The sequence below is a fragment of the Patella vulgata genome, chromosome 7 (assembly GCF_932274485.2).
Source record: "Patella vulgata chromosome 7, xgPatVulg1.2, whole genome shotgun sequence".
Lineage (NCBI taxonomy): Eukaryota > Metazoa > Mollusca > Gastropoda > Patellidae > Patella > Patella vulgata.
In genome coordinates, this window is record NC_065885.2 from 6037637 (window position 1) to 6065600 (window position 27964).

The following is a 27964-nucleotide window of genomic DNA, read 5'->3' on the forward strand; positions in this document are numbered from 1 at the left end:
AAAACATTTGATCTTGGGATGTCCCCTTGGGAGTCCCCTTGTGACGGTTATTTTATTGTTGTCCCGGCTTTCATGATTTGGTAAAGGTGACCACTGACTGACCAGAAGCTGGACATGTAGTGGCCAGTAGCTTGTGGTTAGTTGGTGTGAAAGGTTATCAGAGTTTTAAAGGGATCTAGTTTTAAAGGGATCTAGTTTTAAAGGGATCTAGTTTTAGAGGATTTGAAAGGAGAAATGAAGTATATAGAGGAGTTACAAGAGCTTACTCAAGGTACAGTGTATATTTTTATATATATATATATATATATGTGTGGCCAGGTGTGTTTTTTTGCGTACATTTGTTACCTTCAATAAGAAATGGTGAGGTGTTATGTGTTGTTATAAAGTGTTTTGATGCATCTAAAATGTTTTCAAGTATAGCAGATTTTTTACAGCTGTTAATTTTTCTACTAGGCTATCTTTAAATCTTATAAGATATAGACACAGAGTTTTCTCCATATACAAGTTTTGTATTGTTTATGATAATTGTTTAAGAGTGGATTGGAGTTGTAATCAAAATATATATTCTGATGCTGAAATACATATAATATGTGAAATATACGTAGTCAGTTTCTAATTTATATTTTATTTTATTTACTTCTATTTGATGTAAATCTGAGTCCCCTGATAAGTTGTTTGATGAAAGAGAGAGAAAGGGAGAAAATAGGGTTTAATGCCCACAAACGACACAAACTAGGTCATTTTGGGACTAAAACATGGTTTAATTTTATTTCAATAATTCGCTTGCGCGTTGGGGTCTTTAACTGTGGGAGGAAACCAAAGAATCCCGAGAAAACCCACGAGGTTGGACAGGCGACCCTACTCCTTGTCACGTACAACCGGGGAATCGAAACAACGCCAGTTGACTCAATGACAGACTGTATGATACAGCGCGCACATGCTAACCGTTCGGCCATCCACCCACCCCCTTTGGGTTCGATCCCCGTGTCAGCTGATAAAGTTCCTTGAGATTCTCCAGATGGTACAGAATGGAGTGCCTAGTCATTTGGATGGGATAAAAAAAACATATGCCTACTTCTGTATAGACATTGAAGTTGTCATGTACATTAAAGAACCCTTGTTGACAGTTGGAATTTGAATTAAGCCCCCCCTCCCCCCCCCCCCGCTGCATAATAAATTTCCACACAGTATGGCGAATGTCGATCTTCATTAGTCTGGTTGGTGCAGAAACTAAGGATGTTAAACCCCATTTCATTTACGTTAATCTCTCCTTTAACTGATATTTATTATAGTACATTGTTACGAGTTTCCTCTAACAGCTACAGATTCCCCCTACATACAGGCTAATTTTTTATTTTTTTTAAAATTGAACATGTTAGTCCCAAAATAACCAAACTGTGTTGAGTGAGTGGACGTTAAACCCCATTTCTCTTTCTCTGTATCAGTTTCCAGTATTCCACCTGTAGTGTGATAATAACCTAATAAATACCTGGCTTTATCTACCTGGTACCTGTATTATACCTGTATCCATGTCTTATATGTATATAAACCCCATGTTGATATTATCACAATATCTCATTGGTCACACTTCATAAATTTTCATACTTCTTTAAGAAACAGTTTCGATGAGAAAAAAAAATCTGGACAAAGATCACAAAGGTTTTCTTTATTTCATAGTGGCAGACATTTTTTTGGGTAGATAAGTTTATTGTATCTTTCATGGTTGTGCTTTCATTGTCAATTTTTCATGTAAATGTCGGTGTTTACGATCTGTCAGAGTAGATAATAGGGGGGAAATGTCCAGTTTTCCAGTTGAGTTCCCCTTTTGATACATTATTAGGTCCTGATCCTTACAACCAGTCAAATCTATTCACTTAAAAAAAATCCGACTCAATCCAGGCAAAATAATTTGTTTCTAGTTGAACAAAAGATTATTTTAATGTGTTGACCAAATGGAATTTAGGACCACCAGCTTTTTAAAGATTTGTTCCAGATATTAGAGATAATAATTTATCCTGGATGAAAAATAAATTTAGTTTTGTGTCAGAAATAAAAAGCTTGTGTGGTTTATGATCCAATATAGCTTAGTATGGTTGATACGAGCTTGAAAGATAATTAGTTTTCAATCTGTCTATAAATGTCCAATTCCCTAATGGAATAAATCTAGTGTTTTTTTATAAGCCATTGCGTAAATACCAACTGAGTATTTGATTCGTGTGTGATTGTAATAATCTATAATTGTAAATTGCCTTACCATTGTAAATATGTTGAGATAGAGAAGATGAACTAGGTCATTTTGGGACTAACATATGGTTCTATTTTATTTCAATAATTCGCTTGCTCGTATAAGGAAACCGAAGGACCCAGAGAGGATTTTGTCTGGACAATAGTTGTGCTATCTACTATACTCTGTCAAGGGTTCTTTTACTTGTACTCATGTGGACCTCTTTTTGTTTGTTTTTTGTCTACTCTGAATGACTACACACTATTTCCATGTCAGACCCATAGGGAGTTAAAAAATCCCAATGATTAGTCTGGAATTTAAACCGTTGACATGCTAATCGATAGGCCCAGTACCCTGCTGCTTGACTATCTAGACCCATCCTTGTTTATGATTTCACCATGATTACGATAACGACTAGAACAAGTCTATTCTAACTGCACATTTTTTTGCGGAAAGGAATTGTGAAAATGTAGGTGGTGTGAAATGTTATTTTTTTTATTAAAGCACTTTTTGTTGAATTGATTCTACCCCCCCCCCCCTTGCTGAATGTCAGAAGGTTGTCAATAAAGTATATTTTTATTATGTAACAAGAATCGGGAGATTTGTTTTTGCTGATACAGCAGTAATGTCTGATGTGTATAAAAGTATAAGTCTGTTATATAGATCAGATAACTGTGTAAATAATGGTTATAACATCAGGGCAGACGGACTATAGAGCAGACGGCTACTTACAGCTTGTTTGTATGGAGGTGAAACCAGACCCTTTAAACGGTTATTTTTTTATATACTTTCAGTAACATAAAACCTTTCATGTTTAACCTTTCTACTAGTAGAACCTTTTAGTTTAATTTGCCTAATAAAACAGGTAGAACTCGATAGTTTTGAAACTAGATCTATAGTTTGACATATTGTTGAAGTTTTAGGCTACATTCTTAGAACCATACTGAAAGTTCTCTTTTATTCTGAACCGTTTCCTCTTAACCGTTTTGGTTTCGATTCCTCGGGTTGTATATGACAAGGAGTAGGGTTGTCTGTCCAACCTTGTGGGTTTTCTCTGGGTCCTCCAGTTTCCTCCCACTGCTAAAGACCCCTATGCGCAAGCGAATTATTGAAATAAAATTAAAAACCATATGTTAATACAACCGGGGATTCGAAACCACGCTAGTCGACTCAATGACAGACTTTATGATACAGCGCGCGCACGCTAACCATTCAGCCATCCGACCCCCCTAATAAAGACAGGGCATGTATCATGCAGTGTGTTGAGATAAAAAATTGGGGGGGGGGGGCAGCAGTGTTTCACTTCATAAGATTCCAACTGCTAAAGGTTTGTTTACGCGCATGCCAGTTTAGAAAAGCTAAAGATTTTTAAGCAGGAAAGATTTGTTTTTTTTATTGTATTTCCTATGAAGATTATAGTTGTTTTATGATGATTGCTGTTTTTTATATACACTCCATCATAAAACATGTCAAAAACAGATTTATTTTACAACCATTTTAACTTTGGCAAGGAAATGTTTACAAAACACGACAAACTTTATAGATGGCTTTTAAAGTGTTTATTTGGTTAGAAGTTTAGACTAATAATTAAATTATAAATCAAATGAATACCTGAAATAAATAGTGTTACGTTTTATGAACAGAATAAGTAATGCCCTTCGATGCCAATCGCTTGTTATATCGCTTGGTAATAAGTAATACCCTACCCTACCATATCATGGCTACAAGTCTGGTAATAAGTAATGCCTTACCATGTCATATCGCTTGTTATATCATGGCTAGCCTGGTAATACGTAATGTCCTACCATGACATATCGCTTGTTATATCATGGCTATAAATCTGGTAATAAGTAATGCCCTACCATGCCATATCGCTTGTTATATCATGGCTAGTCTGGTAATAAGTAATGTTCTGCCATGCCATATTGCTTGTTATATCATGGCTATAAGTCTGGTAATAAGTAATGTCCTACCATATTACTTGTTATATCATGGCTATAAGAATGGTAATAAGGCACCTTGTAATGTATAGATTGAGATTTTGTCACGCAGAATAATTTTTCTAGCACAGATTTGTCATTTTTCAGTGTTTCTTCACTGATGATATATCCTTAAAGAAGTCCAGCACAAAGTTCACTAATCGATAATACATTAGTTCCTGACATGTTGTCTCCATCCTTAAAAACATAATTTTCCAGCATGACAATTGACCATTAGCAGTGTTTTAACTCATGACGTCAACTGGCAGACTGTAGCCATTCAAGAGACGACCTCCGTCAAGATCTCGACATTATTTCCATTCCATCTTTTTGGAAAATATTTTGTATTCATTTTGAGTGAAGCCTGCATCATAACAGGCCCAGGACTGTACATCGCAGTGGATGGTTACAGTTAGCCCCTGGATCCATTCACATGATTTGATATTTATTGTTTATTTCTTGTAATGTCTATGTTGTTTGTCTTGGCAGCAGGTTTATCTTGTCGGATTTGTTTTGTGTCTAGCACGGTCCTCCTGCACTTACTATTAAATATAAAATCCTCTGAAACTTTAATCGTTTTTATATATTCTGAAATCTCAACACACTACAACTCCGGTATCATTTAGTCGTGTTGTTTAGTTTCTTGAGCAGTAATTAATTAGTCTGTTAATTACTCAACACCTTTTGAGAAACTAGACAGACCATTTTAAATTACACAACAGGAGAAACCCAATGGTTTTAAGATATTAAGATTATATCAGTTTTCCAACAATAGCCTGAAACTAAACATTAAATACAGAAACTCCACAACTAAATGATACCCAAGTTGTTGTGAGAATATCTGATAAAACTGAAATCGGGATGATTTTTTTGTATTTTATTTCCATCACAGTTGACGATATTTTGGTAATCTTTAAGGTCCAGTTTTGTATTAGAGACGAGTTAGAGAAAAGAAATGACATTCAATAATTATTTCTCTGTTAGCATTAACCGTAAAGACATTAAAGGGACAATAACACTCTTTCTGGCTTGACAGCTCCAAAAAATAAAAAATAGCCTTATTCTGAGTACTAGATGTGTTAGTGTCCTACCTGTTGTGTAAATTATCCATTAAATCCTATTTTACTTGTCCAGAGGGTTCAGAAATATTTTTAAATCCAAGTCACATTTGAAAAGCTTTACGTCAGGCTTTTCAAATCATTTAGTTGAATTTTTCCAATTTTTTAAATTAGGTGTGTTAAGATGAAATTTGTATCATCAATTAATTGAAATATTGTAAAATAGTACAATTTGTTGACCAGAATAAAGATTGGGACATATTATTCAGTTACAACAAGAGTGGTATTGAGCCTTTAACATGACCGCTATATGTACGACTTGTATATGTTAACTAGTACTTTATATGAGTCAATAAGATTTACATAAGTCACTAGTCATGGCCACAGTTTTAGCTCCTGTGTGTGTGACTGTATGACCAGGTTAATTCCATAGAGAATGTTTATTTATCTACTGCAGGGTTTGTATGTAAAACGTCCATACTCAGTTCAAAAGGTCACATAGAAATACAAATGCCACCGTGTAGCGGAGGTAAACCAGATAAAGGTATAATAAATAAACCGCTGATCGTTATTAATTGTTTATTTATCATTTAAAGGAGCTAAGTCGCTAATATTTGGGACCTAGAAATTGACACAAATGGGTCGCAACGCATACAGTAATGTAATATGAATGTATATAAATTGATTTACATTCAATCGTTTCTGTTTTTTCTGTAATTTCTAATCAGTTAGGTTCGGCGACATACGCCAGTATTCTCAATCAAATTTCAATCTCTAGCTTCTGGTTATTCCAGTCTACGCCGATAGTATTTATTGGGCATACTCTCCAGATAAGAATATAGCGTCACCGTTTGACATGACTTGTGGAATATGCCTAGCCTCGTTTTTCGGGTCCCTTATTACACATAGTGCTGAAACGCATTATGGTACATGATTTGGTACCAATTGTAAAATGTTTATTTTGTCTTAAATATTGGATATCAGAAGGTCATCTTTTCCCGGTAAGATCAGAACATCAATGTTGATTTAAACCCACAAATAAATTGTGTTTTCAATGTCGAAGATTTTGGATGATATTGAGTTAGAGACTTAGCTACTTTAAACATACATTATGCAAGAGCTAAATCGGCCTATTGTAGGCCTTTATTTAGGCCTGAAATTAATGTTATATAAACTATTAATTAGACATTAATTAACAAAAAAGACCAAAATCAACTCTTGATGGCATCGGTTACTCGAGATTTTAACTAGATTAGAATGGTTCGCTATTTAAAAATTTAATTTAAAAATGGGAAAGCGGGACTAAATCTTGAATAAAAAATTGGACCATATGTTAGTCCTGAAATGACCTAGTTTGTATCGAGTGGACTTTAAACCCTATTTCTCTGTCTCTCTCAATTTCATTTAGTCCTGAAATGACCTGTCTGGTTGAGAGTGGATGTTAAACCCCATTCTTCCCATTCACCCAGTATTATGTACACCACCATTAAGATCTGTGATGATTAGTTTTAGTGAATAGAAATGCAAGAGTATAGATTTTGCTTTTTAAAAGAAGAAGAACGTTGTCTTGGTTTCTTTATTATTCTACCATCTTGAGATTTCTATTCTCCCGAATTATTAGCGTGTGACAGTTGCAGAGTTTTAACACAACAACGTGTTTAGTGTACAAAAGCCGAAGTTTAACGTTGGCGGGGCTAGTTAGATAACATCCGTTTTGTTCATATAAATGATCAATAAGGCATGACATTTGAATAGCCGTCTGTCTCACTACCCTAGCAACAATAATGTCGGTGTAATAGAAGAGAGAGCGTAACTTGCCCCCCATTACAATGATTACTCCCTATATTGACACTTTGGGTTCCTATTCAGATGGGCTGATTGATCAGAATATAATGAAATTAAATATTACATAATGGTAGGCCACGAAAACCTTCCGTCTTTTGTAGACGGTCGACACAAACAGAAATAAATAAATGGCAAATCATGATGCAGACGTAGACGACTGCAAATTTCATGTAATTGCAAACCCGGATTTAGCATTCGTTGCTTCAAACAAAATGAATGATTGATGTCTCTTTTTTTTTTCAAACTTCGAATACAATGAAATGATTTGTTTTTGGCAGCCTTAGTCATGTAATTATTGTTTGAATACCCAATATTTCGTTTTCCGTTGTAATTAGTTAAAACATTTAGAGTGACTGGTTGGAGTGGAGATTATTCTATTCTTGTGACATCATCACAAGATGAATGTGCATGCATGCATGTGTAGAATATCATTCATAAGATCTTTTTTTCTCAAGACAAAGAAGTTTTGAGACAAAAGATAAAAAATAGACCTCCCTTTTATTTTCCTGTTTGATTATTCCTCTTGTTGACTGACTTCAAAAAATATTTGTTTAATTTATGTGATGTGAACAATTAAATATATTAAATAGGCATTATGCAAGAGCTAAATCTGCCTATTGCAGGTCTTTCTTTAGGCCTTAAATGTTATATAAACTATTAATGAGACATTAATTTACTGGATTTGAATACTCTCGATGCCATCTGATAGTAAGAATGACAATCGCGGCTACAGAGTTATTGAAATGAGGTTTTCTTGGCTCAGAGTGAAGTAATTTAACTGAACTTTTCAGCATATTCCCTTTACATTATCTATTTTTTAATTATTACAACAAGCACCGTCAGCTCTTTATCTAACCTTCCATAGTGCCTCTTTAATCAATTTAATATCTCCGAGCCCTTGCTAACTTCAATATTGTAAAAGTTGAATCACTGAAAGGAATATCAGACCATAAATCGTCCCGTTACCTCTCAACCCTCGGCATTCTCTACTGATGATATAAACAGGATAAGATCTAATATCTATTGATGGGCCTCTTTTAATTCAGATTAATTTTAAGTGGGTGTATCATCTACCAAAGATATTTTGTTTTCTTAAACATGCATTATGCAAGAGCAAAATCTGCTTATTACAAGTCTTTCTTTAGGCCTGAAATGTTATCTAAATTATCAATTAGACATTAATTAACTTATTCAGGCCATAATAAACTCTCGATGTCAAGGCTAGCCTTCGATGTTGGCTGGATTATATTCCTATATGCTTCTAACGGCTATTGATAATTAAATCAATAAAAGTGGATAATCGAGACTATGCTGTTTATATTAATGATTTTAGTAATGATGACCGAGACTATGCAAAAATTTCACCCGCTTCTTTCTCGGCTCATAGTGGATCAATTTGACTGAAATTTTCAGCAAATTACCTTTACACTATCTAGTTTTTAACTATTATAGGGAGAACTGCCATCTCTTTATCTTATCTCCCATAATGTATCTTTAATTGAATATTAAATAATCAATTTGAGTTCATTTTAACTTGGATTAAACCGTGAAAAATTTGATATTCTTGTGTATCTAATATCATATACATGTAGTTATTTATCAATAAGTGAATAAAAATTGTGACGTTATTTCAAGATCACATAGGAAATTATTCTATGACCTGTTTTATTCCTGCAACCTGATAAAGGAAAGGAAAGCCACGGTGGCTAAGTGGGTAAGATGCTGTCCCGCTAGTCTGGAGGTCGGGTGTTCGATCCCTGCATTGGCAGAGAAAGTTCATCAGGATTTTCCAATGTGGTTTCCCCTTGTCTGTGGTGCAGGAAGAAAGGCCTGACAAGGACAGCTGTCTAGTTGTTTGGATGGGACGAAAAAAAAGAGGTCCCGTGTATACATTGGCATGCATGTAAAAGATCCCTTGACAGTTGGAATTCGATATAAGGGTAGGCCATAGTGCCGATGTCCGGGCTAAATTTCCTTTATAACATACTGTATGGCTATGGTTGTTTTATTCCTGCAAGCTCACTGAGGAAATAATATGCAAATTCAGGTCACCAAAGAATTCCCGACATAATCAATTTTGTAGAATAATTATTTTAGAATGTCTGTCACCAGATTCCTGATGCACATGCATGCTATGAATAATGTGATGGCATGCATGAAATTCCTGACAGTGCAAACATTTCATTATCTTAGGATTGATTTTTGTCTCGGAATTTCGTTTTTTGGCACTTGAATCAATCAAACTGTTCCTTAGAATCGTGGGTCAGGAGACATTGTCTGCAACTAATGGAATGGAAGGCTTCTTATCCAGGGACAAAATCAATCCCACGTTAAATTTGGTGATTCAAGATTGGCAGCCATTAAATTTCTGTTAGGTCTTGTCTTTTAATGTTGAGGTTCGGTGTCCTGGATAATTTTAAGACATTTTGAATAAAAGTTTAATTTGTCACAGTTTGAAAGATTTTACAGATAATATTAAGATACAAAGATAAAATAAATCACAGAAGAATAACTTTATTATTGAGTGAATTTAATTTAAAAGAGGAAAATATCTTTGAAAAGAATATGAGGTATGTTATCATGGTATATAAATTATTTTAAGAAGTGTGATTTTTTTTCCTGAGAGAGACAGAGAGATCTTTATGAATCTCATCATAGCTAACTTTTCTGACTAGTGACTTGAGAACTGGGAACAACCCTTTTTACAAGTTGTCTAAAATATATATAGGATATCCTCTGATCAAAATTGTATGTCGACATCTAATAGACCATAGACTGAGATTATTTCTAATTTCTATCTGACACCCAATTATCAAGTACTTTCTAATAATCTGATCATATTATTATTAATAATTATATATTGTGGTATTAACCTTATCTATTAATTAGGGGGGTTGGATGGCCGAATGGTTAGCAAATGCGCGCTGTATCATAAAGCCTGTCATTGAGTCTACTGGCGTGGTTTCGAATCCCTGGTTGTACGTGACAAGGAGTAGGGTCGCCTGTCCAACCTCGTGGGTTTTCTCCGGGTCCTCCGGTTTCCTCCCACTGCTAAAGACCCCTATGCGCAAGCGAATTATTGAAATAAAATTAAACCATATGTTAGTCCCGAAATGACCTAGTTTGTGTTGAGTGGACGTTAAACCCCATTTCTCTCTCTCTCTCTTTCTCTCTCTTTATCTATTAATTAGAGGAGGACTTGGTTTTAATTATTAAGAAGATGAGCGAGAGAGAAAGAAAGAGAGATGGGGTGTAGGGTCCACTCGAGACAAACTAGGTCATTTCGAGACTAACATAAGTTCAATTTTATTTCAATGATTTGCTTGCGCGTAGGGGTCTTTAGCAGTGGGAGGAAACCGTAGAACATGGAGAAAACCCATGAGGTTGGACAGGCAACTCCTTGTCACGTACAACCAGGGAATATGAAAGTTAACATACAAATGAATATTTTATAGCGGACAATATGTATTATATAAAGTTGCATATATAAAGAGCTAGTCGTTTTTGTTATACTATTTCACAAATACATAATGAGGATTGAATATATTGAAAATTTCATTCAAATTACTTTATTCTGAGTGAAGTTTTGAGGTTTTGTGATAAAAAATTATTATATAAAAATTACAACTTTAGCCCATATAGAATATTGATTCAGAGGAAAGTTAGCCCACACAGAAATAAAACTGTTATGTGGTTATTAGACATGTTCACCGATACAGGTACAGGTGTGTTTCATTTCATATACAGGTATCTACATGTATAAAATAACATCGGATAAAAGTTATATAAAAACTTCAAAGGACAGCTGTCTAGTTTTTCGTATGGGATGAAAAACTGAGGTCCTGTGTATATATTGGCGTGTAGGTAAAAGATTCCCTGGCAGTTGGAATTCGATATCAGAGTAAGCCATAGTGCCGCTGCCTGGGCAAAATTTCCCTCATAGCACACTGTATATAGTATGCCCGTCTTCATTAGCCCGGTAGGCGCAGAACAGTAGGACGTTAAACACCATTCGTTTCATAAAAAACTTCAGTGTTGCTTTAAGAAGTTTAAAGGCTAATATTTTATGGTATTAAATATAGTTTCAGATAGTTTATACTTTTAAATATGATAACCACTGTCTCTAGAAAGGAACTCTGATAGCCTATAGGGCAGATATTTAACACATCTATACTTATCATGAATGATATCGAGCTTTATAATCATTGGCAGTGATAAATGTCTCTTAAACAGTTTCTTCATCCATAATTTTTTTAGCTACAGATTAAAGGTCCATTATGTAATAGCTAAATCTGCCTATCGCTGGTCTTTTTTTATGACTTCAAATGTTATTTTGCCTAAATTATTTTGACATTTATTCATGTGACAAGCCCAATATCAACTCTTTAGACTATCGGATGGCTGAGATTATGAATGGATTAGAACACTATGCCATTTAATGATATAAAATGGATAATCAAGACTTTGTTATTATCAAAGTCAATGTACATATACTTGACAATCAAGACTAGAGAGAGAGAAACTAGGTCATTTTGGGACTGAAAAACATTGTTCAATTTTGTTTCAATAATTCGCTTGCGCGTCCAGGTCTTTATCTAAATCTTACATAATGCATCTTTAAGTCTTGATAGTTTCATTCTTACGTTCATTGAGTCAACTGGTGTGGTTTCGAATCCCCGGTTGTACGTGGCATGGAGTAGGGTCGCCTGTCCAACCTCGTGGGTTTTCTCCGGGTCCTCCGGTTTCCTCCCACTGCTAAAGACACCTACGCACAAGCAAATTATTGAAATAAAAATAAACCATATGTTAGTCCCGAAATGACCTAGTTTGTGTCGAGTGGACGTTAAACCCCATTTCTTTCTCTCTCTTTCTTTCATTCTTACGTTGAGAAACTTTAATTAGAATAGAACGTTTGTGGTATTTACCAGGTTTTCCCATGTACATCACGCGACATGACAAGTACTTTAATAATCCTCCTAGTTACACCACCGTAAGGGGAAATCATTTCAAGAGATTACGGAAATCAGAGAAGCCTAAGGAAAGGCGAGTAATATTAGAGGCCAGAAGTGAAATCTTTAATAATCTGATAGAAAACTGATCAATGAGAGACATCGTGAGTCATCGGATTCCTCTACATTAAGAGACTGGTCGTTGTTTTAACAGGAAGACAGGTTTCTCACTTACAAAGAGGAGACACTTGTATGATATTAACTGGACGATTGTTAATAATTGTACTGGGTGTTATTGTCTATCATTTTGTTGAAAGACTAGATAATCTGACATATCGTGTAGGATGTGTCATAAGTAAATTAATATCGAGTGTTAAATGCATTGATCACTAGAAAGGGTCGTATTAAGTACGGTTTTCTTGTGATTTCTGAAGTTACACTTGGACAAATCAGAGCATTGTGTAAAAAGATTAAATGTGTATTTGATGTCAGATTAAGATGTTTTTTAGAAGTGGACATTAGAAATATATACAGACCTTACCTACTAAATATTCGTTATAGTTACTGTGATATTAGCATAGCAGACATTAAACATGTCTTCCATGCAGATTTATGGTAAGTTTAAACTTTTCAATCAGAGTTTGTTTTGTGATCGATTTTCTTCATGAAATGGGGGGTTGGATTGGATGGCCAGTTGGTCTTATGCATGCACTTAGCTCATAAGGTCTGTCATTGAGTCAAGTGGTGTGGGTTCAATTCCCACACTTGTACGTGACAAGCAGTAGGGCCGACTATCCAACAGGTGAGAGTTTATATTTGTATTAACCTTGAGTTTTATCTTTGTCTGATAACCTTCAGGCTCCGATTTCACAAAACAATATCTTACTTAAACATCCATTATGCAAGAACTAAATCTGCCAATTGCAGGTCTTTCTTTAGGTCTGAAATGTTATCTAAATTATTAATTAGACATGCATTAACTTATCCAGACCATAATCAACTCTCGATGGCTTCGCTAGCCTGCAATATTTACTGGATTAGAACCATGTCTGCTGCTTATGATTAAATCAGAAAATGGATAATCGAGACTGTTTTTTATCGTACCAACTTTAGTAATGATGATCGAGGCTAGACTCAAAATTCAATTGCTAAATACTTGGTTCAGGGTGGATCAATTGATTGAAATTTGCAGCAAAATCCCTTTTATCTAGTTTTTAACTATTATAGTGAGAACTGCCAACTCGTTATCTAATCTCACATAATGTATCTTTAAGTTAAGAATTTACACAACTTTCAATCACTGTTCATGAGAAATATCTTTGATCCAGAAACACAAAACTTTGCACATAGTTTTTTTTATTGATGTATTTGATGCATTAAAACAATACAAATTTTATAAAGGGCTACGTTTTAGTTTTAAAGAGGTGAACAATTTTGAGTAAATTCTTAACTTAAGTCTGAGAATGCTTTGTGCACTGGAGGGGGGGGGTGGCTGAATGGTTAACAATCACGCGCTGTATCATACAGTCTGTCATTGAGTCAACTGGCGGGGTTTCGATTCCCTGGTTGTACGTGACAAGGAGTAGGGTCGCCTGTCCAACCTTGTGGGTTTTCTCCGGGTCGTCTGGTTTCCTCCCGCTGCTACAGAACCCTACGTGCAAGCAAATTATTGAAACAAAATTGAACCATGTATTAGTCCTGAAATGACCTAGTTTGTGTCGAGTGGACGTTAAACTCCATTTCTCTCTCTCTCTCTCTCCGCTTTGTGAACTCGGGGCCAGGTGTATGAAATTATTTGACATGGATCTATCATAATCTATATTAATTTAATGATTGATAAACTTCAGGTGTATGCAATTATGTGATATGGATCTACCGGTATTTGTTTTTTTAGTTAGTTGTTACTGGGATACTAATAAGATTTTGACCCCCCTGGCAGATGAGACTTGTTTAATTTGATAAAAAAACAAACTAGACCTCGTACAAGTAAAATGATATTCTTATGATGAATTTAATAATATTTTGAGCCAAATGTCTGTAAACTAACTGTTAAAAAAAAATTCTATTTAATATAGTCATAAAGTAATGGGTATTGCTAAAAATGAGAAAGTAATTGTAATGATTACATTTAAAAAGTACTACTACTAGTAATGTAATTAATTATGTATTCAATGTAATTGCCCCAGCCTTGGGACTCGCTTTAAACTAGTGTCAGCCTTGTTCATTGAATTTCTATTGAATCTAGTCACAAAATTTCCGAAAAGTATCATTTGGAAACTGGAAATGCAATACAAAAAAAAAATTTGAAATTTTTCTTGGTTAGAATAAAAAAAGAGGTTGCAAACACTTAATCTTGACCTTTTGTAAGAATTAACACTTTGGTACTTGGACCGCTCCCGGAACCACTGGAAACTAGTGCCCCTAGTCACAGCAATAGTTGTGACACTTGTAAGAACTAGTATATAGGCGGCTATTCGGTTTGAGATTGTCTAGGGAGTAATGGCTTCCAGGGATACACTGCTCTCCATCTACTTCATACTTTGAGAATAGATCTCTGTCCTGAATGGCCGCCATATCCAAAAATTAGTTTACTGTTTTGTAATGCGGTTCTACTCCGTTTCACATCTGGCATACACTTAAATATACTTTTTCAATTTTATTAAAGAGAAGCAGAAAAAATACTTCACAAAATTCTTCAAGTATATTTAGTGTTTTTGACTAAAATTGTTGATTTAGGACTTAAAGAAATGTCTGTTAACTAGCTTAGTGTCTGTTCTCAAGCGGAGCTGACTGTAAACAGGCAGCCTAAGTTTAGTATGGAAACAGGAATAGTCAATATTTACATGTACCAAAGGGTTAACAATTGCTCTTATATATCGTGAACTCCTTATGTACCTAAGGGTTAACAATTGCTCTTATATATCGAGAACTCTGTATGTACCAAAAGGTTAACAATTGCTCTTATATATCAGGAACTCTTTATGCTGTCGAACACTCGTTGACATTCATTTTAAAAAAAATAATAGGTGGGACTGTTGATAACAACAATAACTTGTTCAATCAACAAATTTAATGTTTTATGACGTCAGTCAAGAATATAAGCCAATGAGAAAAGGTAAAACTGGTCGTACCAGATTTTCCGACAGGTGATTTCCGACAGGTAAAATGAAAATCAACCTGTACTTATTGACCCCTTGTACCAGAATTACTTTGTTCAATCAAGAAATTAACTGCTTTATTACGACGTCGAGAATATAAGCCAATAAGAAACAATTAAATGGTAAGACAAGTTGTACCTGATTTCCGACTTGTAAAATGATCACCAACTGGTACTTATTGACCCCTTTGCTCAATCCAGAAATTAATCGTTTTATTACGACGTCGAGAATATAAGCCAATACAAAACAATTAAGAAATGGTAAGACAAGTCGTACCTGGTTTCCGACGTGTAAAATGATCACGAGCATGTACTAATTGACCCCGTGAACCAGGATATTAATTGTGATTATCAATGATAACATTATTTTATATAAACCTATAACAACGAGGATGGACTTACAACTGACGGAAAGTTCTTAAGTACAATATGATAATTAAAACTGGTCAATCAAGTTTGTAATTTGACACAGTCATTGGTGTTCGTTAATATTCCCCAACTAATTGACCTATATCATCTTCTTTATAATTAAAACTACGACCTTGTTTAATTTAACACAGTCATCAGTGTTCCCGTTATACATCGTAAGATTTACTATAGTTTGAGTGTTAATGTAATACGGTCATTCGTTAATATTCCCCAACTAATTGACCTAGTTCATCATCTTTATGATTAAACTCATTTAATTAAGATACATTCCCACAAAAAATAGTTATAGGGTAGTTATTTCCAATAAAAGTACATGTATGGCAAATTTGGTATAAATGGAATGTAGAGACATTCAATCTTGTTAATATTCTCCTACTAATTGACCGGGGGGATGAGGTGGATGGCCGAATGGTTAGCAATTGCACGTTATATCATGCGGTCTGCTTCCCTGATTGTATGTGACAAGGAGTAGAGTCGCCTGTCCAGCCTTGTGGGTTTTCTCTGGGTCCTTCGGTTTCCTCCCATTGCTAAAGACCCCTACGCGCAAGTGAATTATTGAAATAAAATTAAACCATATGTTAGTCCCAAAATGACCTGGTTTATGTTGAGTGGACGTTAAACCCCCTCTCTCTCTGCCTCTTATTGACCTGTTTCATCTATTATATAATTAAAACTATGTTCTCGTTTAATTAATAGATAAGGTTAATACACAATATATAATTATTAATAATATGATCAGATTATTAGAAAGTACTTGATAATTGGGTGTCAGATAGAAATTAGAATTAATCTCAGTGGATGGTCTAATGGATGTCGACATCTTAAAATATGATCAGAGGAAATCCTATATATATTTTAGGCAACTTGTAAAAAGTGTTGTTCCCAGCTCACAAGTCACTAGTCAGAAAAGTTAGCTAGGATGAGATTCAGAAAGATCTCTACTACTGTCAGTATATTTAAATTGCTGTGGAGAGGGGAGAGAGAGATTTTAACCTCCACTCGACACAAACTAGCTTATTTTGGGACTACCATGTATGGTTCAATTTTATTTCAATAATTCGCTAGCGTGTAGGGGGTCTTTAGCAGTGGGAGGAAACCAGAGATGGACAGATGACCCTACTCCTTGTCACATACAACTGGGGATTCAGTGACAGACCTTATGATACAACGGGAATGTGCTAACGATTTGCGAACCAACCACCCATTATTATATAACACATGGTCAGAATCAGACTTTATTTGATAAGTTAAATGATTGTTAATGACTGTTGATGACAGTTAACAATTTACACTACTTGCAATCGAAATAACTATATAAAAATTGAACCATATGTTAGTCCCGAAATGACCTAGTTTGTGTCGAGTGTCGGTTAAACCCCATCTCTCTCTCTCTCTCTCTCTCTCACTCAATCTCTCTCTCTCTCTCTCTCTCTCTCTCTCTCTATCTCACTCACTCACTCACTCACTCACTCACTCACTCACTCACTCACTCTCTCTCTCTCTCTCTCACTCTCTCTCTCTCTCTCTCTCTCTCTCTCTCTCTCTCTCTCTCTCTCTCACTCTCTCTATCTATCTCTCTCTCACTCTCTCTCTCTCTCTCTCTCTCTCCCTCACTCTCTCTCTCTCTATGGTACTTTATATGATGTTTACATGTGAATTACAAGAACAAGTAGTAACTGTATTTAGATAAAGTGTCTATTGAAGTAGTTTATTGTACTGAAGTACAGGATAAAGTAGTCGGAAGACCAGATCAATTAATTAATTGATTTATCAAAATAAGTGTTAACAGAGATCAAATGACATCCATTGCCTGTGGGCTAATGGCTTGACTATTGTTGGGTAAAACTGACCATTGCCTGTGGACTACTGGCTTGACCATTGATTATTTATAAAGTGTTGATATCTGGTTCTATTATCTACTGGTCATTATAAGGACATTAAGGGTCAGTTTATTGACCACAACTGTCAACATTGAAATATAATACTCTAGCTGGATGTTTATTGCCCTTGCTAATCACCACCCAAATTATCACCTTTAACTTGACGATATTTACATATAATATAACCTTTAACCTGACAACATTTACATATTGTAATATAACCTTTAACCCGACTATATTTACATATTATAATATAACCTTTAACCTGACTATATTTACATATTATAATATAACCTTTAACCCGACCCTGTGTAAAGGGGCTGACTCACTAACCTCAGGGTCCCGGGTTCAATCCCTGTGTTTGCAAAAGTTCCTCCTTGTCAGGAGTACAAAAAGGATGGACTGACAAGTTGTACGGATGGAACAAAAAACTAGGCATCCTGCGTGTAAAGAAACCGTGACAGTTGGAATTCAATTACTCTCTTGTCAAAATTTCCCTCATAGCACACTGTATGGCATATGTCAGTCTCCATTAGCCTAATCGGAGCAAACAGTAGGATGTCAAACCCCACTTCATTTCATGGCATGTGCCTGTGCCTTCCTATCCTAGTTGGTGTAGAATGTCCCCGACTTAATTTGTAAGAGGCAAACTGTTTTTGTATTACAAAAATAAAACTTGTTTCCTTTGTACGACAGTCTAAACAGTATAACTATGTCTGGTAAATTAGTGTACTAGCCAGCCATTTATGGTTTTATTACATTCCAGCGTAATTGTTCATTTGGTAATAACCTAAGTCAGGTATTTTATTTAACCTCGGCAGTCGTCAGAAGTAAATATGATTTTATTTACCTGGCTTTTAGTAAGAAAATGGTGATATTGACAGTGATGTATATACACCCAGGTGGAGATAACCTTTTATTATAGTCGTGGGTTAATACGGTCGTATCTATATTGGTTGTCAAAATTAAAGTAGTTTTAGAATGAATTGAACGGAGGTTAGCGATGGTTATTTGTTTATTTAAAGGAAGATCTACGATTGTTTAACAGTAATATGTCACATGTTAAGTTAAGTGTATGATTTTTGCCCCGTTTATTTGTATTTTGGAGGTGGTTCGGTGATTTTTTGGTCTGATATGATTGATAGTATAGGGCATTCCAAGTGCAAAAAATCTAAAATAAGAATGACATTTTGACCGAATAAAATTAACTTCAAAAGTTATTTATAGGTGTATTAGGTGTTAATATAGTCGAAAAAAAAAAGTTCTATCTGTAAATTTTTAATTTAGATGTTTTCACAAGGGGTAGGTAGGCATTCATAAAAATGATTTCAGGTGCGGACGGATCCATAGTGGGGGGGTTGGGCGGGGGAGGGGTCCATACCCTATTAATTCATTATCCAAATTAACATCAAACGGTGTGTTGGATTTCTCTCTTTAAAAAAGTTCAGTGTGTATGTATGACATTGTATGCCTACGTAATTTAGAGACGATGATAGCATCAATTTAATTTCACTGAATGTGCATCGGATTTGCTGCTCATTAATGATTTAATCCAAAAATGGATAATCAAGACTTATGTTTTTTATCATACCGACTTTAGTAATGATGATCAAGGCTAGTCCTATAATTCAAACGCTAATATCTTGGTTCCGAGTGTAGTAATTTGACTGAATTTTCCAGCATATTCCCTTTACATTGTCTAGTTTCTAACTATTATAGTGAGGAGAACTGTCAGCTCTTTATCTTATCGTCCATAATGCCCCTTTAATGTGTGGTATATTTATATATGTATCAATATCTAGTATATAAACACTGTTTAATGTGTAATATATTGATATAATACCTGTGATATACCAATATCTAGTATATATAAATATGATATATATCTATTAATATGTTGTTTATATGAGTCAGAGAATCTGTATTTTATTCCCTCATCATGACCATATAATACCAGATTATTTTTAAAGTATATTTTATGTGGAATCTGGAAAGCCGATGCATGTATCATATAATCTGTGAAGTATATACCTCAATGATAACATACTACTGGATATATATATATATACCCCAGTGATAACACTCTACTGGAAAGATCACATTAAAAAGATAAACTTAGAGTTATTTTACTTCTGGTGTTCAGTAGACCAACCGTTAGCCAGCTACCGTCCTGCCACAGTCTAAATATACAACCACAGGTCTGAGTGTCAGAACAGTTTCTATAAACCCTAGAGTATCCTTGTAATCGTTACTTCTTGTAACCTAGTGTAAAACTGAACGGAACAGTTTCTATAAACCTTGGAATATCCTTGTATTCGTTACTTCTTGTAACCTAGTGTAAAACTGAACGGAACAGTTTCTATAAACCTTGGAATATCCTTGTAATTGTTACTTCTTGTAACCTAGTGTAAAACTGAACGGAACAGTTTCTATAAACCTTGGAATATCCTTGTAATCGTTACTTCTTGTAACCTAGTGTAAAACGGACAGGAATATTGTTTTAATAAGAAAAAGGTAAGTTATTGTCACTGTGGTCAAATAAAAAAGCTAACTTATAATTCAAATAGTTCTTGATGGGAATGGAATTTTCTATATCTATTTGGAGGAGCCAATTGATTATTTAAAATGACTGATCATCATTAAGGATTTTGAATCTCTTATAATATTGTGAAAGTTGAAAAAAGGAATAGTTCAATTCCATTCAGTTTTTAACCAATCTGATTAAAACACAGATCTTATTTCGTTTCATTTTTTATAGTTTAAAATTTAATTTTACTTGTCTTTACTACACTAGGATCTGGAAGAGTTGTTGTATAACAGGCGATCTAGTTGGTGTGAGGAATTATCCAATGAAATGGTCTGTTACGACGAGTTCTTGGCTTTCTCTGCATGGAACTGTGGGTAAACCCCTAGTAACGTCAATGCTGATTGATTAATCAATGTCTGACGTCATAGGGTCAAAAGCTGCTTGTATGACCCCTGACGCAACCTTGAAGTACAACTGGTCAGATCTTAATGTAGTGTAGGCCATCGAAAGTATAAAAAAAAAACCGAAATATAGATCTTTATTTTAATCAGATTGGTTTTAATATAATGATGAATCTTCTGTAGATGATATTTGAGTGTTGTTCAAATTTAATCTGTAAAAGTTGATCAGTAATCTATAGGTGTGTGTGAAGTAGATTTATTTAACGTCCGGTTCCACCGAGGTGATATCACAGACTAGATCTATAGGTGGTTGTTGTTCTCAGTGTTTGATGTCCGCTTCCAATGAAGGTGATATCGCAGACTAGTCTTATTTTCATTATGCACTAGCAGGGGTCTTTCCTGTGGGAGTACCCGGAGTAAACCCACAAAGTTGAGAAGGCGCCCCTATTTCCAAGCCACATATGCTCACACCAGGGATCAAAACCACAACCGCAAGCCAGAGGTGACTGACCAGCTAGAGGTCGAAGCACGGCACTCTAGACCACTAGGCCATCCCCCCCCCCCCCCCGATCTAGAGGATATATCTGTAGGTATTTATATATACCACAGTCAATGATAGAACAAATTTTCTACTATATGTATACCATCATGTATTGATAGAACAAGGTTTCTACTATATGTATACCATGATGTAGGTATTTTAACAAAGACTATTATAGTGTTAAACATATGTCTGTATAGAATCACTTACACCCTATATCTAGTCTTTACCATTCACTATTACGGCTATATATACTAGTCTTTACCATTCACTATCACGGTTTTTTCTTACTCAATCTTACTTTTTTCTCAGTAAAGGCTGTCGAAGGAAGGTTATTTTTTGTGAGAATTGTTTAACTGGTTTTTTGATTTACATGTGAATATCTATGACTTTAAATGTTAAAAACTTTGAAAATAAACAGGCCTTGAAACAGATTTTTTTGTGAAAATTGTTTTACTGATTTTTGGATTTACTTGTGAATAGCTAGGGCTCTAAATGCTAAAAACTTTGAAAATATACAGGCCTTGAAATGGAATTTAAAAACAGAACTTGTTTTGATAGTCCTATTGTTAATGACTTTCTTATGATATTCTAATTTGTGCTGAAGAGCAGCCACTTGGTAATAATATGACAATGGTTATTGTTATTCTGTAAAAGATATTCAGGTTTCTAATGGTATGTATTTTATTTAGTTTGTTCTCGCTGATCCTGATCATGCATTTTTTTTGACATTATCTTAATATTTCACACTTAATCTTATCTAGATCGTACATAATAAATGGAATATTAACATTTAGTTTAGAAAACCAAACCAAAATATCTACAGTAGATAATCTTCTGGTTTAGATTAAATCGGATTTAAACATATTTTACCTGACACTTACCTGGCTTGATATATACTTAGTCTGAATCAAGAAAAAATGTCACTATCCTTGTATATAATTGATGTTGTTGTTGTTTATTACATCTTTAACATCGAATAAATTATGGTTTTATGGACAGGTAGATATTTAATTAAGATAATTTACAGGTATAAAAAAATGGTATCCTTAACTTAAACATACATTATGACGTCACATTAATAATGATGTCATTGTAATAATCATATTAAACATACATTATGCAAGAGCTAAATCTGCCTATTGCATGTCTTTCTTTAGGCCTGAAATGTTATCTAAATTATTATTTAGACATTAATTAACCTATCCAGACCATAATCAACTCTCGATGGCATTGCTAGCCTGTGATATTTAACGGATTGGAATACAATTTTTGAAAAATAATTAAACATAAAAATGGATATTCTATTTACGTTATCTATGTTTTCAACTATTATAGCGAGAACTGTCAACTCTTTATCTGATCTCCCATAATGCTCCTTTAATAACATTATACATGTATATGTGAATGTTTGAATATATACTGATTATTTATTGGTCTCAATAAGTACCCTGAGGATATATTTTAAATGATCGTATGTGAAGTAAACCAACATCCCTACTTGAGGTCAAACATGATTTATAATAAGTCTATTACATATCCAACTTGTTACAAATAATCCACTAACTAGGGTCATACTTACTATACTTGTCTATGCATAAGGCAGTTAAAACTTTGGGCTCAACAAATTTTATTCGGTAAGACCATTTGATTATCTACATATTAGATGATTAAAACTTCAGGTTCGGCAGGTTGTCTAGGCATCCAATAGTTTAAACTTTTAAAAAGGTACAAAGAGGCTCCACAAGTTTTATTTGGGGAATTTGGACTTACATCTTTTCCTCAGAGCCTAAAGTCTTGGACTTAGTTTTCTTATTCTACTTCACGTGGAGAATTATATTTTCAGTAATTCATATTTTAAATTTTTATAGTTTTTAAGACCAACTTTTTAAATAGGCAAGTGAGAAAATAGCTGTGATATATTGTAAGTAAGTTAAATGTAATTTATTGAAATGGTTATTTCAAACTGACGGGCCATGCTTTTAAGAATGTTATTTGAAACTCAGAAGCTGCGAGTAGAACCAGTGGGATATGTTCATTCTATATCTAGACGTCGGGCATCAACTGGCGGTAGAATTCAGTGAATAGCATTCATGTGGGAAGAAGAAATCTTGTGATGATGACGACGACTGCCAGAACTTCCAGGAATCATTGGAATTGTATAAAAGTTGTGTAAAAGAGTTCTGTGGTCTGTGAATAAATCAAGAAATAGTCTTGTGATGATGACGACGACTGCCAGGACTTCCAGGAATTGTTGAAGTTGTATAAAAGTTGTTTAAAAGAGCTCTGTGGTCTGTGTGAATAAATCTAGAAGAAACATGTTGTCTGTGTTATTTTGAATTCAAACTAGTTTATTCTTGACGTGTGATATACGAGCGTATAATTTGTGTAAAAGGTTATACAACTACGCTTGGATTAACGGAATATATCAGATTATGGGAGATTAGGTAAAGAGTTGACAGTTTTTGCTATAATAGTTAAAAAATAGATAACGTAAATAGAATATACTGAAAATTTCAGTCAAATTGCTTCACTCTGAACTGAGATATTAGCTTTTGAATTTTAGGCTTGCCTCAGTCATCATTACTAAAGTCGATACTATAAGAAACATAGTCTTGATTATCCATTATTATGTTTGATTATTTAAAAATATATATATTCCAATCCGCTAAATATTGCAGGCTAGCGATGGCATCAAGAGTTGATTATGGTCTGGATAAATTAATTAATGTCGAATGAATAATTTATATAACATTTGAGACCTAATGAAAGACCTGCAACAGGCAGATTTAGCTCTTGCATAATGTATGTTTAAGAGAATATTTGAAAGGAGGAATCTGATTGTAGTTAATACACAGTGATATGTCTGTAATATGGTTAGTTCGGAGCAAAACAGTAGGACGTTAAACCCCATTTCATTTCATTTCATTTGTAATATGGTTAACCTTTGACCTTTCCTTTACCAAGTTGGTATATAAACCACCATTGGTCCACCATATGTATGGAATTCTTGCGAATGATTAACATTTCAAACTATTTTCCCTATCATCTTCAAATCTTATTGGTTAGTAAACTATCAAACGATCTTCAATTACTTCTGACGCTCCTGAAAAAAAAACCCCCATACTTTTATCTAAGATCTGAACATTTTAATTTAATTCTGTATATTGACCGATCTTTATTCCTGTACTGACTGACTTGACTTTGTTCATATAACGGAAGAACAACGAATTGACGTGAAACTTGTAAGTTGTTTTATTGTCATTCCTGTTTTTCATGTAACGGAAGAACTACGTTTTGACGTTGAGCTTGTAAGTTGTTTTGTTAAGATTTTAAAGAATTTTGGGTGTGATGTGGGAAATGTAAATGTTATTATACTGATATGATGATACAGTAGAGATTATAGTATTCACTGGTTTTAGTTTAGTTAGAATGAAATAACTAATGTCACTTGATTTCTGTCATTCATTATTTACATTATTGTCTGTGAGGGTGTCTTCTGGTTTCTCTGTTCACGTGGAATAAATTATCGAGATCTATCCACTAGATTGGATAGTACTTACATCATTTAATACTTTGTCTGTTCGTAATGTGTATTGTCCGCTGGTTTGTCTTCATGGTAATGTTTGTTTGTGGTGTGTATTGTCGGCAGGGTCGTCTTCATGGTTTATAGTTGTGTGTGGTGTCGTCTTCCTACCCTTACTGTCATATTCACCACCTCATAACGGAATAAGTAAAATTATAGATGAATGTAGATGTTGTGATAGATTATAATGATGTACCTAGAGATTTCACACCTGTATTATTACTTCAAGATGTCAGGCAGGAAATAACTGACAAAATGTCAGGTAATAATGAACTATGCGTAATACCTGATTTCTTGACTGTGTTCGACATGTATTAATAATATCAATATTATTGAAATAAAATTGAACAATATGTTAGTCCCGAAATAACCTAGTTTGTGTTGAGTGGATGTTACCCCCTCTCTCTTTCTCTCTCTCTCTCTCTCTCTCTCTCTAGTAATATGAGAAATCAGTGGAAAATAAAACAACAGGAACTAGAGGAATAGTACCTGACAGCCTGAATTTGTGAAGGTGAACTGTGGTGACTCAGTGGGTAAGATGATGGCTCGTTAACCTGTAGGTCCCGTGTTCGATCCATTTGTTGGATAAGAAAGTGATTTTTCAGCGCTGTTCTCCCTTGTCAGTGGTGCAGGACGGAGGGTCTGGAAAGGAACAATGTATAGTCGTTTGGATGGAACGAAAAAATGGCGCTACTGCGTACATATTGGAGTGCATGTAAAAGAACCCATCACACTTGGAATTCGAAATAAGAATAGGCCATAGTGTCGTTGTCAGGGCAAAATTTCCCTCGTAGCACACTGTATGCCGTATGCCTGTCTTCATTAGGACAGTTGGAGCAAAACAATTGGACGTTAAACCCCCATTTTATTTTTACTGTGAAAGATGCCTTATATCCAGGCGTGATGATGGTTATAGAAATGTTTGACAGTTCAACGCAAAAGATCCTTTGGTGTATGCTCATCTTTATTGAACCCCATGTCATTTCATTTTTACTTTTCTGTGAAAGATGCCTTATATCCAGGCTTGATAATGGTTATAGATATATTTGACAGTTCAACCCATAAGTACTTGTACGTAATTTATGTAATTAGTGTGTGTTAATTATAATTAAGTATTGTATGATCGGTATGTGGTGAATCTCTTTCGAGTGAAAAGTTTCATTTCTTTGATGTGAATTCTGAAGTATGAGAAATTTGTCATGAATTAACGAACGTAGATTCATCATGTTTCATCTATTTATTGGTCTTCATTTTTCAAAGTGAAAGATTAATCTTTTGACAAACTGATTGTTTATTAATAGATTCACAAGTTTTGTTATAACTAGATAATTTATTCTATATCTTAGGATGAATTGACTGTACTTAGTCTTAAAGGAATTCTTGGTAATATCCTTAAATGATATTTAATAATAATAATAATAATCTATTTATAAAACGCTGAATATCCAACAAACTGGTTGCTCAAGAGCACTATCTACGTAAGACATCTTTAAAAGATGAAAATAACCATGATACGATAAACATTTAAACACAAGGAATGAACAGAACTGGTAAAATTACGATAAACAAAATAGTTACTAACACAAAGGGTAAACAGATTTAAAGAGTTCAGTCTTAAGAGATTTCTTAAAAGATTTCATGTTTTTAGAGTCTTTAGTCTTTTTTGATAGTTTATTCCATCATGTTGGGCCACTATGGGCGAAAGTTCTCTCACCACTTTTTGTATTTACTAGTACAGGTTTAACTATCATAAAATAACACAACTTTATAAACTCATGGAAGTGTATTTTTTCTGGGTTTTTTTTTTTTCATTATTAAAGAGCATCTAGAAATGTAGATAAAACAAACTTTAACATAAAAAACGATATGATCACTTGTAATTATTCCTAGGTGGAATCATGGAAGTTGGAAAAATCATGGAAAATCTTTTAAATCATGGAAGTTGGAAAATCATGGAAAATCTTATAAAATCATGGAACTTGGAAAATTATGAAAAAGCTTTTAACACTATGGAACTTGGAAAATCATGGAAAATCTTATAACATCATGGAACTTGGAAAATCATGGAAAATCTTATAAAATCATGGAACTTGGAAAATCATATTAAATTCGAATGTCAGTGGCAATAACCAGAGAGAGGGTGTCTCTTTAACGCTTAAGTGTCTGTACATTTACATGTGGTTAAGTGAAGGTTATAAAACTGCCATGTATATATTATTTGTATATGAGATCTATTTTTGGTGGTATAAAGTGTTTATTTTAGGCTATGATTAACAGCATACCGATAATAATAACAGTTCTGTTTATTGTTCTAATCTTGATTTATTAGTTTATTATCAAGTTAGATCAGACCAGAATCCAGATAAATACTTCACATGTTTCACATTCGTATCTCAACATCTGTCATCTTTATATCTTATAAAACAATGTAGGAAGGGTAAACAAAATTATAACAACAATTTTAACGTACATGTAAATTCGGAACTGCTTTGATGAGAGACAGCCTGGCATCCGAAATTCTTTAATATTACTTAATATACTAGTGTCTAACATTAAGCCAAATAATATAATAAATTGGCTAATAGTATTACAGAATATTACTGGAAAATTACCAGAAATCCATAACAAAGAACAGACACTAGTCTCTTGTCTGTATATAAAACAGGAATTGTGTTCGTGGTTGATGGCGTCGAGATTTGATTACCTGTCATTTAAACTCTTGTATCATCATTTATTTTTTTGCATGTTTTTTTCGTTATCCAAATTGTAAAACATATCAAGTACAACATCAATAGAGTTGGACAGTTTTATCAACTACATGAAAAATAGTTCTTTCTTGAAAATAAAACAAAATTTGATCATCTTCTGTGGAAATATCTGTATCTAGGAATGTTATTTTGGAGTCTGGTTGTATCATATCAAATGAATGGGAATAAAATGAATAAAACCAAGTACGAACAATCTGAATTGTTTGACTTAAAATTGCCTGTTTGCTGCAAATATGTTAATCGACTTGGAAATTTACTATTTTAAGTAGAATAACCTCTGACGCTTGCTGTCAGAACAGTTCAGTTGATTCTTTAGTAGTTTTAAATCCAAAGTGAAAACTTGATTATTTAGTAAAAAATCTGTAAATAGGCCTTTCTCTCAGAAAGCTTCTATTTTCGTTCTATAGTCGGTGGGGACCGGAGCACATGTGACGTCACAAATGGACCGGACTTGATCTTGATTATTTATTTTGTTATCATTAACAATCCAAAATGAGAAACATATTGCACAATTCAAATAATATATCATTATTAAATTGAATTATGTATGAATGTTATGTTCTGCTGGCTACTGGCCCCAAAACACAGACGTTTTATCGTTTTATAACTGGATTATCTCT

The 27964-nt window shown here is 34.1% G+C and overlaps 1 protein-coding gene across 4 annotated transcripts in view; it reads left to right on the plus strand.

The window, feature by feature from the left end:
• The window catches only part of LOC126826992 (kazrin), a 112183-nt gene that overhangs the window by 60992 nt on the left and 23227 nt on the right, over positions 1 to 27964 (plus strand). Inside the window, exon 1 of one of the 4 annotated variants that reach the window (XM_056102185.1) lies at positions 23416 to 23437. The exons of the other annotated variants lie outside the window; for them this stretch is intronic. The gene's annotated coding sequence lies outside the window, so the exon portion shown is untranslated. Of the gene's footprint in view, positions 1 to 23415; positions 23438 to 27964 lie in introns of those variants that run through there. 4 annotated transcript variants of the gene reach the window in all.